This window comes from Zalophus californianus, chromosome 1 (assembly GCF_009762305.2).
Source record: "Zalophus californianus isolate mZalCal1 chromosome 1, mZalCal1.pri.v2, whole genome shotgun sequence".
Lineage (NCBI taxonomy): Eukaryota > Metazoa > Chordata > Mammalia > Carnivora > Otariidae > Zalophus > Zalophus californianus.
The window spans coordinates 165866734-165880570 of NC_045595.1; positions in this window are offsets into that span (position 1 = coordinate 165866734).

A 13837-nucleotide genomic window follows, 5' to 3' on the forward strand; every position below is an offset into this window, starting at 1 on the left:
AAGGAAGATGAGGACCCTTGGCCAAGGGACTAACTGAAGACCACAGAATAATTGGACACAAATGAAGACATATGTGTAGTGATAGATAGTAAACACTTTCTTAAGTTCTGATAATAACGTGCTTTCTATAATTGTGAAATCATAAGACTATGCATATGGTTAACTAGGGAGTTTGTAAACTCTATATGAAAATTAAATGCAGGGCAGTTCTATGTTTGTTTTTTTTTTACCATATTTGAGTAAGAATCAAGCAAGCATCTATTGCATGTTCAATATTGATTTAGCATTGTGTTAGAAGTTTAGGCCTATACACGTTTTAAAAAAAATATATTATTTCTAGTCCTGAAGATGAGGAGAAAAAAGATTAATTCAATGTTAGTTTTGATTCTGGTTAATGTAATTAGTTGCAGTGGTTTATCCTATGATGTGAAATCATCTATGATTGATAGGTGTAATTTGTTGATCCTGGGAAGAATTGACAAAAAATGAATTTATTTTTCATTACCAATGAAAAGTTTTTGGGTAGAGGCTTAAAATAATTATCCATAAATATCTGTTGAACGAATTTTGCAGAAGTTATGACTATAATGTAGGCCCCTGAATCTCCCAGGAAGCTTTTGTTTGTTTTCTGAATTTTATGTTTGTTTTTGTTTTATAATTAAGAACCTGTGTTCTCCAAGCACATATTTTAAGGATACTGGGTTTTGTTTTTGTTTTTTTTTCTAATACATCCTCCAAAATCAATTTATTAATTTACTAAGTACTAATTTTCTAAGTTACTAGTACTATCAATATGTAATTAAAGTAATACTGTTCTGGGATGTATCTACCTAACTATATTTGTATGTCTATCTATATCTACAGATAGATATAAATTCCCTTTTTATTCACTTTATTTCATTTATTTTATTTTTCCTGGGGTAAATAAATTTGAAAGATTAACACTATAGTCATTTATTGATTAATACTTTGAAGGACCTGGGAAGTTCTCCAGTAAAAAATTCATTTCAACTTTATTCATCTCAGTATTTTCTAAATTGAGTAGCATAGAAAAAGTTTTTGAGACACTGTTGACAATATTTTCAGGCACACATTTGATAGTGAATAAAATAGTAAGTTGTGGATCACACAGCAATTTCATAGAGTTCATAATATAAAAATGATGGAGAATATTCTGGCAAAGGATAGCATGCATCTGGAGATTCAGGGAGAAAAAAAAATATATATCTACATATATAAGATCAGAAGAGTCAGTAAGATGGATGAATGCAAATGAGACATTAAAACACTGGTGAAGCAAGCTCTTTGTAATAATGAGAAGAAATTATCAGGCAAGAAGGCCAATTCAACTCAATTCATCAAATATATTGAACATCTCCTATGTAAAAATATTGTGCCACTTGCTGCCAGCATTCTAAAATGAGCTTCTAAAGACATAGTTCCCATCCTTAAGGAATTTTTAATCTAATGTGATAGAATAGTATAAAAGATAGTACATAAATAAACAAACATTTGGTACAATGTGAGGGTCATAAGAATTTTAAAAAATGCTTTGGGGATCCAAGCAATGACAGAGAGTATGTGAGTACAGAATGCATGGTTAACTAACAAAGGAAAATAATGTTTAAATAAATGAAGTTGAACACTGTTTTAGAACAATTTCACAGACACTGTTAGGTAGTACATAAGACTGGAATAAAGGACTTGTATTATTTTTCAAAAGAAATAAATCAAATAGAAGGAAGCCATGATTTAATATTACTGGTCATAATAGCAGAGAAAACAAACCAAATGAAGAAACAAACAAAGTGTAATCCTTGTCTAATGGTTCTCAATAGTTAGCACCTAAATGCTTGTTAAAAATTCAAACATAAGATTCTCTCTCTCCCTTAGAGAATTTAGTTCAGTAGGCCTAGGGTTAATCTGGAATTGTTAATAATTAATAAAAATATTTTTATTTAAGCAATCTATGCACCAAACATTTAAAGCAATATCCTAGTTTTTAGAAATGCAACTCACTGGATAATGTGTTTTTTAGGTGTTGAGTTGGATAAGTTCTTTATAGATCTTGGATACTAACCTTTTATCTGATATGTCATTTGCAAATATCTTCTCCCATTCCATAGGTTGTCTTTTGGTTTTGTTGACTGTTTCCTTTGCTGTGCAAAGGCTTTCTATCTTGATGAAGTCCCAATAGTTCATCTTTGCCTTTGTTTTCCTTGCCTCTGGAGACATGTCTAGCAAGAAGTTGCTGCAGCTGAGGTCGAAGAAGTTGCTGCCTGTGTTCTCTTCTAGGATTTTGATAGATTCCTGTCTCACATTTAGGCCTTTCATCCATTTTTAGTTTATCTTTGTGTACAGTGTAAGAAAATGATCCAATTTCTTTCTTCTACATGTGGCTGTCTTGTTTTCCCAACACCATTTGTTGAAGAGACTGTCTTTTTTCCACTGGATATTCTTCCCTGCTTTGTCAAAGATTAGTTGACCATAGAGTTGAAGGTCCATTTCTGGGTTCTCTATTTTGTTCCATTGATCTGTGTGTCTGTTTTTTTGCCAGTACCATACTGTCTTGATGATTACAGTTTTGTAATAGAACTTGAAATTGGAATTGAGATGCCACCAGCTTTGGTTTTCTTTTTCGACATTCCTCTGGCTATTTGGGGTCTTTTCTGGTTCCATACAAAATAGTATGGAGGTTCCTCAAGAAGTTAAAAATAGAGCTACACTATGCCCAGCAATTGCACTACTAGGTATTTACCCCAAAGATACAAATGTGCTGATCTGAAGGGGCACCTATACCCCAGTGTTTATAGGAGCAGTGTCCACAATAGCCAAACTATGGAAAGACCCCAGATGTCCATTGACAGAGGAATGGATAAAGAAGATGTGGTATATAGCTACTGTGGAATATTACTCAGGCATCGGAAAGGACGAAATCTTACCATTTACATCAACGTGGATGGAACTGGAGGGTATTATGCTGAGTGAAATGTGTCAATCAGATAAAGAAAATTATCATATGTGGAGTATGAGAACAGCACAGAAGATCATAGGGGAAAGGAGAGAAAACTGCATGGGAAGAAATCAGAGAGGGAGAGAAATCATGAGAGACTCTTAACTAAAGGAAACAAACTGAGGGTTGCTGGAGGGGAGGTGGGTAGGTGGATGGGGTAATTAGGTGATGGGCATTAAGGAGGGCATGTAATGTGATGAGCACTGGGTGTTATATGCAACTGATGAATTACTGAACTCTACATCTGAAACTAATGATGTACTATATGTTGGCTAATTGAATTTAAATAAAAAAATAAATAAAGTTATCCACATTAAAAAAAGGAATGCAGCTCACAAAATATTTATGTTTAAAAAATAAATAAATAAGAGTGCATTTCATTGATTAGTCATTTCAAAAGAGAAGTCCAAGGGCTATGTTAATCAGTAAAAAAACAATTCTGACAATACAAAAATAAATAACGTCAGTGAATTAGGATTTAATGGAATCATTATGCCTGCACATAAAACTAATTGACTACCTCTGATTTTAAAAGATCATGTACAAAAATGTCAATATGAATAAATGATATAAATTTTAGAAAGTGACATCTATAAGCAGAATAAGTGAAAGGACGATAGAAGAAAAATAGTTTGAGCAATGAGATTCTAAGGAAAACAAAAAGAAAAATTAGTTGGGGAAAATGGTGTAATAATAAAACAATCTGTTATGTGGAAAGTATAATTACAACCTAAATAAGAGTGAAATAAAGCCAAATGTAATTGAAAAAGTCATGAGATACCAGAGTTGTTTCCAAAGAGATAATGTTTCCAACCCATACACTTGACAGATAGGAACTGGCAGGGGATGAGGACTCTAAAATGAACTAGAAGAACCATCATTCACAGTCTTTGCAATTATGAACTGCAATGGTACCACATGATTGACTTTTGCCAAATGCTCTACAATTAAAAAAAAAAAGTAGTTTGGAAATGGGGGGAAGCATGAGCAGGGGAGAGGGGCAGAGGGGCAGAGATAAGATAAGGTTAATTAAGATTGACATCTAACTAGGAGGAGGATTTATTTTTAATGACATTTTACAAATCTTTGTTCTTGCCCTTTTCCATATTTTATAATGAACTGGAGAAAAATAAAGGAGGTAATCCTATCGAATTTTAGATTAAAATATATAATAGAAATAGCTATGATTTTGGAGTAAAACCTAAAATAAACAGGATAGAATAAAGGATTTAATTCTAGAAATTACAAGTTAAAGATGAGTCAGTCCTTGATCCATATGCTGGTAAGCCTTGTTGCATACTAATGAACCAGCTAAGAACTCTAAAAAATAAGCAAAATAGGAAGACTGTAAAGGGGTTTCCAAAGTTGGAAATGTGATCCATTCAAAGATGATTTTACCAGTTTATTTTTTTTCTCTTTCCTCTCTTAGGTCTGCCCAAAGTATAGGCAGCTATTGCAGAGCTACCTGGCAGAATAGTATTGCAAGAGAGGAAAACGTAACGTATGAGTTTCCCAGGCATCCCAGGGATGCCATAAAAAAGTACCACAAATTGGGTGGCTTAAAACAATTGAAATTTGTCTCATAGCTTTGGGAAAGCCAGAATTCCAAAATCAACGTGTTTGTAGGTTCACATTTCCTCTAAGCCTATAGGGAAGAATCTTTTTTAATTTTTAATTTTGTTTATGTATTTACTTATTTACTTATTGCCTCTTCTAGTTTCTGGTATTTGCAGGCAATCTTTGGTGTTTCATGGCTTGTAGATACATCACTCCAATCTCTGTCTCCATAATCACATGGTCATCTTCCTATGAATCTCTGTCTTCAGAGACATGACATTCTTATCTCTGTGTGTGTCTCTGTGTGTCTTCTCTTCTTATAAAGATTAAAAAAAAAAATTCCAGCCATATTGGATTTTTTAAAAAGATTTTATTTATTTATTTGGGAGAGAGAAATGGGGGGAAGCATGAGCAGGGGAGAGGGGCAGAGGGGCAGAGGGAGAAGCAGACACCCCGCTGACCAGGGAGCCCGATTCAGGGTTTGATCCCAGGACCCTGGGATCAGCTTAACCGACTGGGCCACCCAGGTGCCCCTCCAGTCATATTGGATTAAGAGCCCACCTGGCTCCAATAAGAAATCATCTAACAGATATTTATTACATCTACAAGGACCCTATTTCCAAATCAGGTCAATTAACAAGTACCTGGAGTTAGGACTTCAACATATTTTTGTGGAAAAAAACAGTTCAGCCCACAATAGTCAGGAACCTCATTTTTCTGAAGAAAATAAATAGTAAATGGGGCTTGTTTAAGCTGAAGACTGTGGAGAGACTCCTGGAGAGGAAACAGAGAAAGTGGGTACCCTAATTCCATGTATGAATAAGAACAAGTTTTGAGTTCACTCATGGGCTCATACACAGAACAACAACAACAACAGAAAGGCAAGCAACATAGCAAAGTCTTTGAGAACTACACAGTTATTTAGCCATGGCCCAGGTCTCAGATTAATCTCTGACTGGTGTGTGCATGGGACAAATCCAAAGAAGCATAAGCTTTGAAAAATGAACTAGAAATTGTATTGCCAGTGCTTATTTCCTGAAATTAACACAGCTGATTGCCCAATAAAACAAACAACAAAACAAAACAAAAACCTAACATTCTCCTGAGGAGAGGCTCTGCCCAACACAACATTCAAAACAAAACTTACAGGGTATGATCCAAAATACTCAACACACAAAGAGCTACAGATATCTGACCAACACTTAAGGGAAACACAATCAGTTGCTGAACCTGAATAAATCTAGACAGTGTAATTATCAGATAAAATTTTAAAGTGGCTATTATAAATATGCTTCACTAAATTAATAAAAGAAGTTCTCAGAATAGAAATAGAAACTATAAATAAGAAGAAAATGTAGGGGCACCTGGGTGACTCAGTCAGTTATGCGTCTGCCTTCAGCTCAGGGCATGATCCCAGTGTCCTGGAATTGAGCCTTCTAATCCTGCTCCCTGTTCAGTGGGGAGTCTGCTTCTCCCTCTCCTTCTGCCTTCTCCCCGCCACCCCGCTTTCTCACTCTCTCTGTCAAATAAATAAATAAAATCTTTAAAAAGAAAGAAGAAAATGGAAATGTTAGAATAAAAAATAAATATGTAAAAGTTTTAAAAAGTCACTTGTTGGACTGAAAAACAGAATGGAGATGAAAGTGAAAAGAACTACTGAACTTAAACATAGATCAATAGAATGTATTCAGTCTGAAAAAGGGAAAGAGAACAGTTTAAAAAAAAGTGAATAAAGCCTCAAAGACCTAGTGATAAGATCAAAAGAACTACCATTAATGCTAATAGAAGTATCAGAAAGAGAAGAGAAAGTTATTAGAACAGAAAAAAAATAGAAGCAATAATGGCCCAAATTTACCAAATTTGGTTGAGAAACGTACACTTAGAGATTCAAGAAATTCAGTGAACTCCAAAGAGGAGGAACTTTAGAAACAAACACAAGAAATACATATACATATACACACACATACAGACATAGCACAAATAAAACTGCTGAGTTTCAAAACTTAAGAGAAAAAGTCTTCTAGTGAAAATAACACATCATATACAGGACAATTCAAATCACTTCAGATTGCTCATCAAATATATGGAGACCACTGATAGTAACACAACATCTTTAAAATTTTGATGGAAAACAGCTTTCCACCTAAAATGCTATATCCTGAGAAAATATCTTTCAGGAATGAAGTCAAAATAAAGATATTTTCAAATAATGATAAAAACTGAAAGATTTCACAAACAGAAGACCTGCTCTCCAAGTACTTCCTAAAGGAAGTTCTTTGGCCTACAAGGAGATAATACCAGAGAGAAATATGGATCAATAGGAATTAGAGACCATAACTAGAGAAATACTAAACAGCTGGTATGTTTCTATTTAAGTGATATAGATACACACATATAAAATCTTGAGGTGAGGTATACAATGTATGCATATGTAACAAATAGCATAACTATACATAAAAGTCATAGGGAGAAGGGAAGAATCTACATGGTTGTAAGCCTTCCATATTCTTTTTTTTTTTAAGATTTTATTTACTTATTTGAGAGAGAGAGAGAGAATGAGAGATAGAAAGCACAAGAGGGAAAGAGGGTCAGGGGGAGAAGCAGACTCCCTGCTGAGCAGGAAGACTGATGTGGGACTCGATCCCGGGACTCCAGGATCATGACCTGAGCTGAAGGCAGTCGCTTAACCAACTGAGCCACCCAGGCGCCCCTAGCCTTCCATATTCTAATAGCAATAGCATAAGAAGCGGACTGGGAAAGTCTGATATGTATATTGTAATACCTAGAGCAACTAGAGGCCATAAATCAATATGTAATTTAACATTACTCAAATAAACCAGAAGATGTCAGAAAAGATGGAACTGAGAAATAAGAGAGAACAATCAGAAAACAAATGATAAAGAATTGAATTTAGTAGACCTAAATTCAACCATGTCAGTAATTAACATATTACTAAATAGTAATTGTCGAACTACTCCAGTTAAAAAGCAACGTAACATTCAAAATGTCCAAGGTAAAATCCACCATTCATACTACAGCACAGATTGAATAGGAATTACTATATAGAAAAAGACACAACTTAAATATAAGAAAATGATGAATCAAAAGTAAAGGAATAGAAAAGGATATAGAATGCAAACAGAAAACATAAGTCTGGAATGACTTGTAAAATACAGATAAACAAGGTTTCCAAAAAAAAAAAAAAACCTCATCAGAGAAGAGATAAAGAGGGACATAGAGTGACACAAGGAAAATATATATCAGGAAGACTTAACAATTGAAAATGTATATGCATCTAATAATAGAAGCTCACCTGAATCAAAAATTGACAACATAGGGGGAGAAATTTTTAAAAATCTGCAGTTACGGTAGAAGACTGTAACATGTTGTGGAGGAGTAGAGAAAAACTTTTATGTTTTTACACAGTTAGGGCTCTGTGAACAAACTCTACTGAAATTTGGAATTTTAGCTAAAAGAATAAGCCTTGGAAGATAATTTAAGACTAATTAGACAGACAACTCCAGAGAGATTTACCTCTATGGGTGCATGTGTTTATATTTCAAGTGGTGGTCAGAGCTATAAGAGACAACATTAGGTTATAAAGCTGGAGTTTATATGGGTTTACCCTGCTTTTCTAAATCATCACTTTGTTCATGCCTTTAAGTAAATGTGGTTAATAGCAAAGAGACCCTTACCCTCTACTTAAAGTGGCTGCTACAAATGGAAATGTTTTTGTTTTCTATTTGCAATAAATATTTTAGTATAACTTCAGAAGTAATGTAACATCAATTATTAGGTCAAACAATGAGGATGGTAATTATCAATGAAGCGTGAGATACTGACAAATGGACAAAAGATTTTACTGCAGTACAAATACAGAACAGGTATTTAATAATAAAAATTTGTTAAGGGGAGCCTGGGTGGCTCAGTCATTAAGCATCTGCCTTCAGCTCAGGTCATGATCTCAGGGTCCTGGGATCGAGCCCCATGTGGGGCTCTCTGCTAAGCAGGGAGCCTGCGTCTCCCTCTCCTACTCCCCCTGCTTGTGTTCCTTCTCTCACTGTGTCTTTCTCTGTAAAATAAATAAATAAAATCTTTTAAAAAATCTTTGAATTAGCCTATATTCTTCCTTAGTGCTTGGTAGGCTCCATATGCATCTTATATTGCATACTAAATACAAAGTTTCTGTCATAGGACTAGATTTCTGGGAAAGCCAGTCATTTAAAATATTGCCATGAATGAAAAAATAAGCAAAATAAACCTCTTAGGAGTCATGAAAATGAAATGTACAAGCACTGCTCTTTTGAACCATAGGAGACTTTTCCAACCAGGGTCCAGCAGAATGGCTCCTGCGAAGAAGGGTGGCGAGAAGAAGAATGGCCATTCTGCCATCAACAAAGTAGTGACCAGAGAATACACCATCAACATTCACAAGCACATCCATGGAATGGGTTTCAAGAAGTGTGCCTCTCAGGCACTCAAAGAGATCTGGAAATTTGCCATGAAGGAGTTGGGAACTCCAGATGTGTGCATTGACACCAGGCTCAACAAAGCTGTCTGAGCCAAAGGAATAAGGAATGTTCCATACTGTATTTGTGTGTGGTTGTCCAGAAAATGTAACGAGGATGAGGATTCACCAAACAAGCTCTACACGTTGGTTACCTATGTACCTGTCACCACTTTCAAAAATCTACAGACAGTTAATGTGGATGATAACTATTTACTGATTGTCAAATAAAGGTATAAAACAAACAAACAAAATAAACCATAGGAGAAACTTATAAATCAACTGTTACTAATTATAAACTTGTGTGTATATATTTAAAGCCAACAAATTGAAAGGATGTTCAACTGAGGTGAAGAAATCAAATTGAGGAGTTAGAAAAAATAAACAAACACACTTTGCTATTAGAAGACATTTATTTATTTTTTATTTTTATTTTTAAAGATTTTATTTATTTATTTGACAGAGAGAGAGCAAGAGCAGGAACACAAGCAGGGGGAGTGGGAAAGGGAGAAGCAGGCTTCCCACGGAGCAGGGAGCCTGATGTGGGGCTCGATCCCAGGACCCTGGGATCATGACCTGAGCCGAAGGCAGACGCTTAACGACTGAGCCACCCAAGCACCCCTATCAGAAGACATTTATAATTAGTATAAAAAGAACTATTACCCAACAAAAGCCTCTGAAGGTATCAAGTAGAAAGGACTCAAGAATATTCTATATGCTATGTTTAAGCACAAGTAATGAGGAAGTATATATATTTTAATATAAGATAGTATTATTTTGTTTTGTTGTCTCTTTAATAAGCTTTTGGCTATAAGTAGCAGAACAGGAGAGGGGTCTCATAGCACAGTACATAAGAGCTCCAATTTCCCAATTTGGCTCTTGGCCATTCTTAAGGCTCTTCTTCCTACACTGGCTTGATATAGGTAGAACATTATAGAAAAAGCAATGATAGGGCACCTAGGGGGCTCAGTCAGTTAAGCATCTGCCTTGGGCTCAGATCATGATCTCAGGGTCTTGGGATCCAGCCCCACATCCTGGTCCCTGCTCGGCAGAGAATCTGCTTGTCCCTCTGCCCCTCCCCTCACTCATGCTTGCTCACTCTCTCTCTCTCAAAAAAATTAATAAATAAAGCAATGACATATGCAGTACTCTGCACCAAAAGTCCTGTGGAAGAGAGTGTTTCTTTTTACCTATCTCTTTTTATTGTCAGTCACTGCTAAGAAGAATGGAGCAATGAAATTTGACTATTAGATTTTTACTCTTAAGTCATATTAGTGAACAAACTCTAATTCTACCAACAGGAAAGAAGGAATTGGTTGTTATTCAGGTAACTAGAAAAGGCCTGCTATGTTATCAGAACATGAACTAATAATAAAGGTTGTTAAAATGCAACCATACTTTAAAATTTTATGGTGAGATGAGACCAGAATGACCAAAAGAATCAAAACAAATCTTGAAATGAAAGTGTGGCCAGAGAGCATAATTCCAGATAAATAAATATTTGGAAATCTCAAAGAGCTATCAAGATAATAGGAGGATTGGAACGATAGGAGTGGAAGAAAAAAAGGAGATACACTTCTTAAAATTTATATAATTAATGTATCCACCATTTCCATTATTTAAAAACTGTTCCCTTGAGCACTTACTTTATAAACAGTACATATCCACAGCATTAGGTAGTTGATGATCAGTAATATATATATTGCTCCTGCTTCATTTTTGGCATTGAGGGAATAGAATCTAAATAAAGGTAAAGCAACAAATAAAATTAATTTATAAAATATAATAAATAATACAAACATAGTACCACAATGCACAGATGAAGAGCTGCTTTATATAATAATGACACTGAGAGCCTATCAGGAATGTGGCATACATGGTATCAGCTATGCAAAGAATCAGTGGGGAAAATGGGAAAAGATCAAATATAATCAAGAATGTGAAGAAATAGAGGGGTGCCTGGATGGCTCAGTCAGTTAAGCCTCTCACTCTTGATTTCAGCTTAGGTCATGATCTCAGCGTTGTGAGATGGAGCCCTGTGTTGGGTTCTGCACTGGCATGAAACCTAACTTAAGATTCTCTCTCTCTCTCCCTCTGCCCACCATCCCAAAAAAGAATGGGAAGGAATAGAAAAAATGACAGAAGCAAATAACTGAATGAATTTAGTGGCTACTAAATAGAGAATAGTGATCTATGAAGAAATTAGAGAGGTTGTAGAATCTAGATCTTTAAGGACATAGATCATGAAAAGCAGTTTGGATCCTATCTTCACCCAATGAGTAGCTGGAAAATGATACAGATTTAATCTGGCAAACCAGAAAACAAGCATAGGATTCTAAGACACAGGACAACTTAGTATAGTAGCTAATATCTATACAAATTAATTTTTCTCTCCTTTTCCTTCTTCTTTTTCTCTGATTTCTTCTCATTTCCTTTTCTTTGAATTTCCTCTCCTTCACCACAATTTCTTTCTCCTTTTATTTTCCTTCTCTTCTGTTTTTGCTCCTCCTCCTCCTCTTCATTTTCTTTTTCATCCTTAGCAGGAGCAAGTCTAGGAACTTTATTAACCTGTGTATGAAATCTTGTTAGTGGATTGTGCTTTATTTGGTTATGGAAGTTGGGATTGTATGGGAGCATCATTAAAGAATGCTGATATATAGGGAAAAACTTAAGGAAGACACCTCATTACATTATGGGAATGCATAGAAGAGGGGTCACTATACAATTTATATTCAAATTCTTCTTTACCAATATTACCTTCCTTTTCATATTTATGAGAATCTCTAGAAATCAATTTGGGGATTTAAGCCAACATTGAGTTGTAGGAAACCTGACAGCATTCATTTATTAATCCAACAAAATGTATTTGTTCAGTACTCACGTCCTAGAACTCATACCTAGAGTCTCTACCACTGAATTTGTTACTTAATTATCTATTGTCTGGAATCCTAATAGTATATGTGTACATCTTCTCTACCGAGGAGGCCCCTACCTATCTGAGAACATTTATTTTGTAGCTTTTACTACGTTCAATAACACCATAAAACATAGAAGAGTATTTGTTTCTGAATAGGTACTCAATAATTATTTTGGAGTCAAATAACTATACATCCATAGTCTATTATATTTCAATGTAATTAGGGACTAGGTCACATTAATCTTTACATAAAACATACACTAGCTTATTACCAAGAAAAGATAAGGCATTCCATATATTTCTTGAGTAAATGAACAGATGTATTAAGCTTTAAGTTTCAGCATTCAGGAAATATTAAATAAAACACATTGTCATAGTCATCAAATCATATAATAATCCATAGACACTTTTTTTTTTTTTTGCATTTTTCTGTCCCCAGTTTTCTGGAAAACGCTGAAGAGTCAAACAAAAGTAAAACATTTGGTTGAATTTCAGAATCTACCTTAAAAAATGTGTCCAAGAACAGGAAGAATGTCTTCAAAGATTTCCACAAGTATAATCAGGGTATTGAGAGGGAGATAAAATTCCAGCTGAAGCTGTCACTAGCAGTTAGTGGTAAGAATTTTTCCTCACCATCCCCAAATTAGAGGGCTAAAGTGTGTGAAGAGTAGTATGGTGGACTTCCTGCATTGCATTAGAAGTTCACAAAAATTCATAAATAGGCTACTTACATGAGCCTATCATGCAAATGGTATGTAAAATTTGTATGGAGTATCTTCTGTTTAAAATGCACGATTAATTCTCAATTTAATATAGGTACCTGGTAATACAATTAGAATTACAGTTTCAGTATTTTCATCTCACATTCTAATGTGAAAATGAAATAATATATTACTGTCAGTGAATTAAGTTATGGTAAGCAATTTGTCAGTAATAAATTTGGGTAATATATCCAAATGAGAATTCAGTTTTACAATTCGCTTTTGCAGCATGATTGAGCCCATAATGAACCATTTGATTCACTTGATCATAGTTTTATTCAGGATCCAGACCTAAACTAAGCTATATACAATTGATTGAGTTGCTCATATTATAATACATAAATATTTAAGTGATCATTCAGATGATGCTGCACAATTTTTCAAAACATTGTATCATACATTAATATGTACATATATACACATATATGCATACACCTATACATACACACACACACTGAAGACTGACTATGTGTTATACTCTGGGCTATAGGGAGTGCTAAATTAAGGCTCACAAACATTTTGGAATTCAGAATACAATACATTAGGGAAATTTCCTGAAAGTAGAACTGCATGTTCAATGTCTGGGTAGGGAAGGGTTGGGAAAAGCTGTCACCATACCAGTCTTCATTAAACCACTTTTCTCAAAATTGATGAGCACGGCCACCAAAATTTTTTAGTAGATCCACTATATCTAGGACCGCTAAGCTCTTTCTTTATTGTGAATCAGGCAAAGATATAGTCCTACATATAAGCTTGCCATCACTTCTCTATAGGTACTGCCTCTATAGGTACTTTCTGAGATGGGAGTTGGTAAATAATGTCAGTAAATGGAAATTATAAGAGAAACCTTCAGTAAGCATCAAATGGAGTTGTTTTAACATTCAGTTGTTCTACTGCACACTGTCCAAAGTAAAGACTCTTCAGTCATAAAGGATATTTCATAGCTTAGAACATAGTCTATGATGTTAGATCATGATAGTATAAGCAATATCCTTTTTAAATTTAATTCTCAATGTACAAACACACAGAGAAATCTTGCAAAGACACCTTGCTGTGAGCAGACATTCGAGGAGAATGTATAG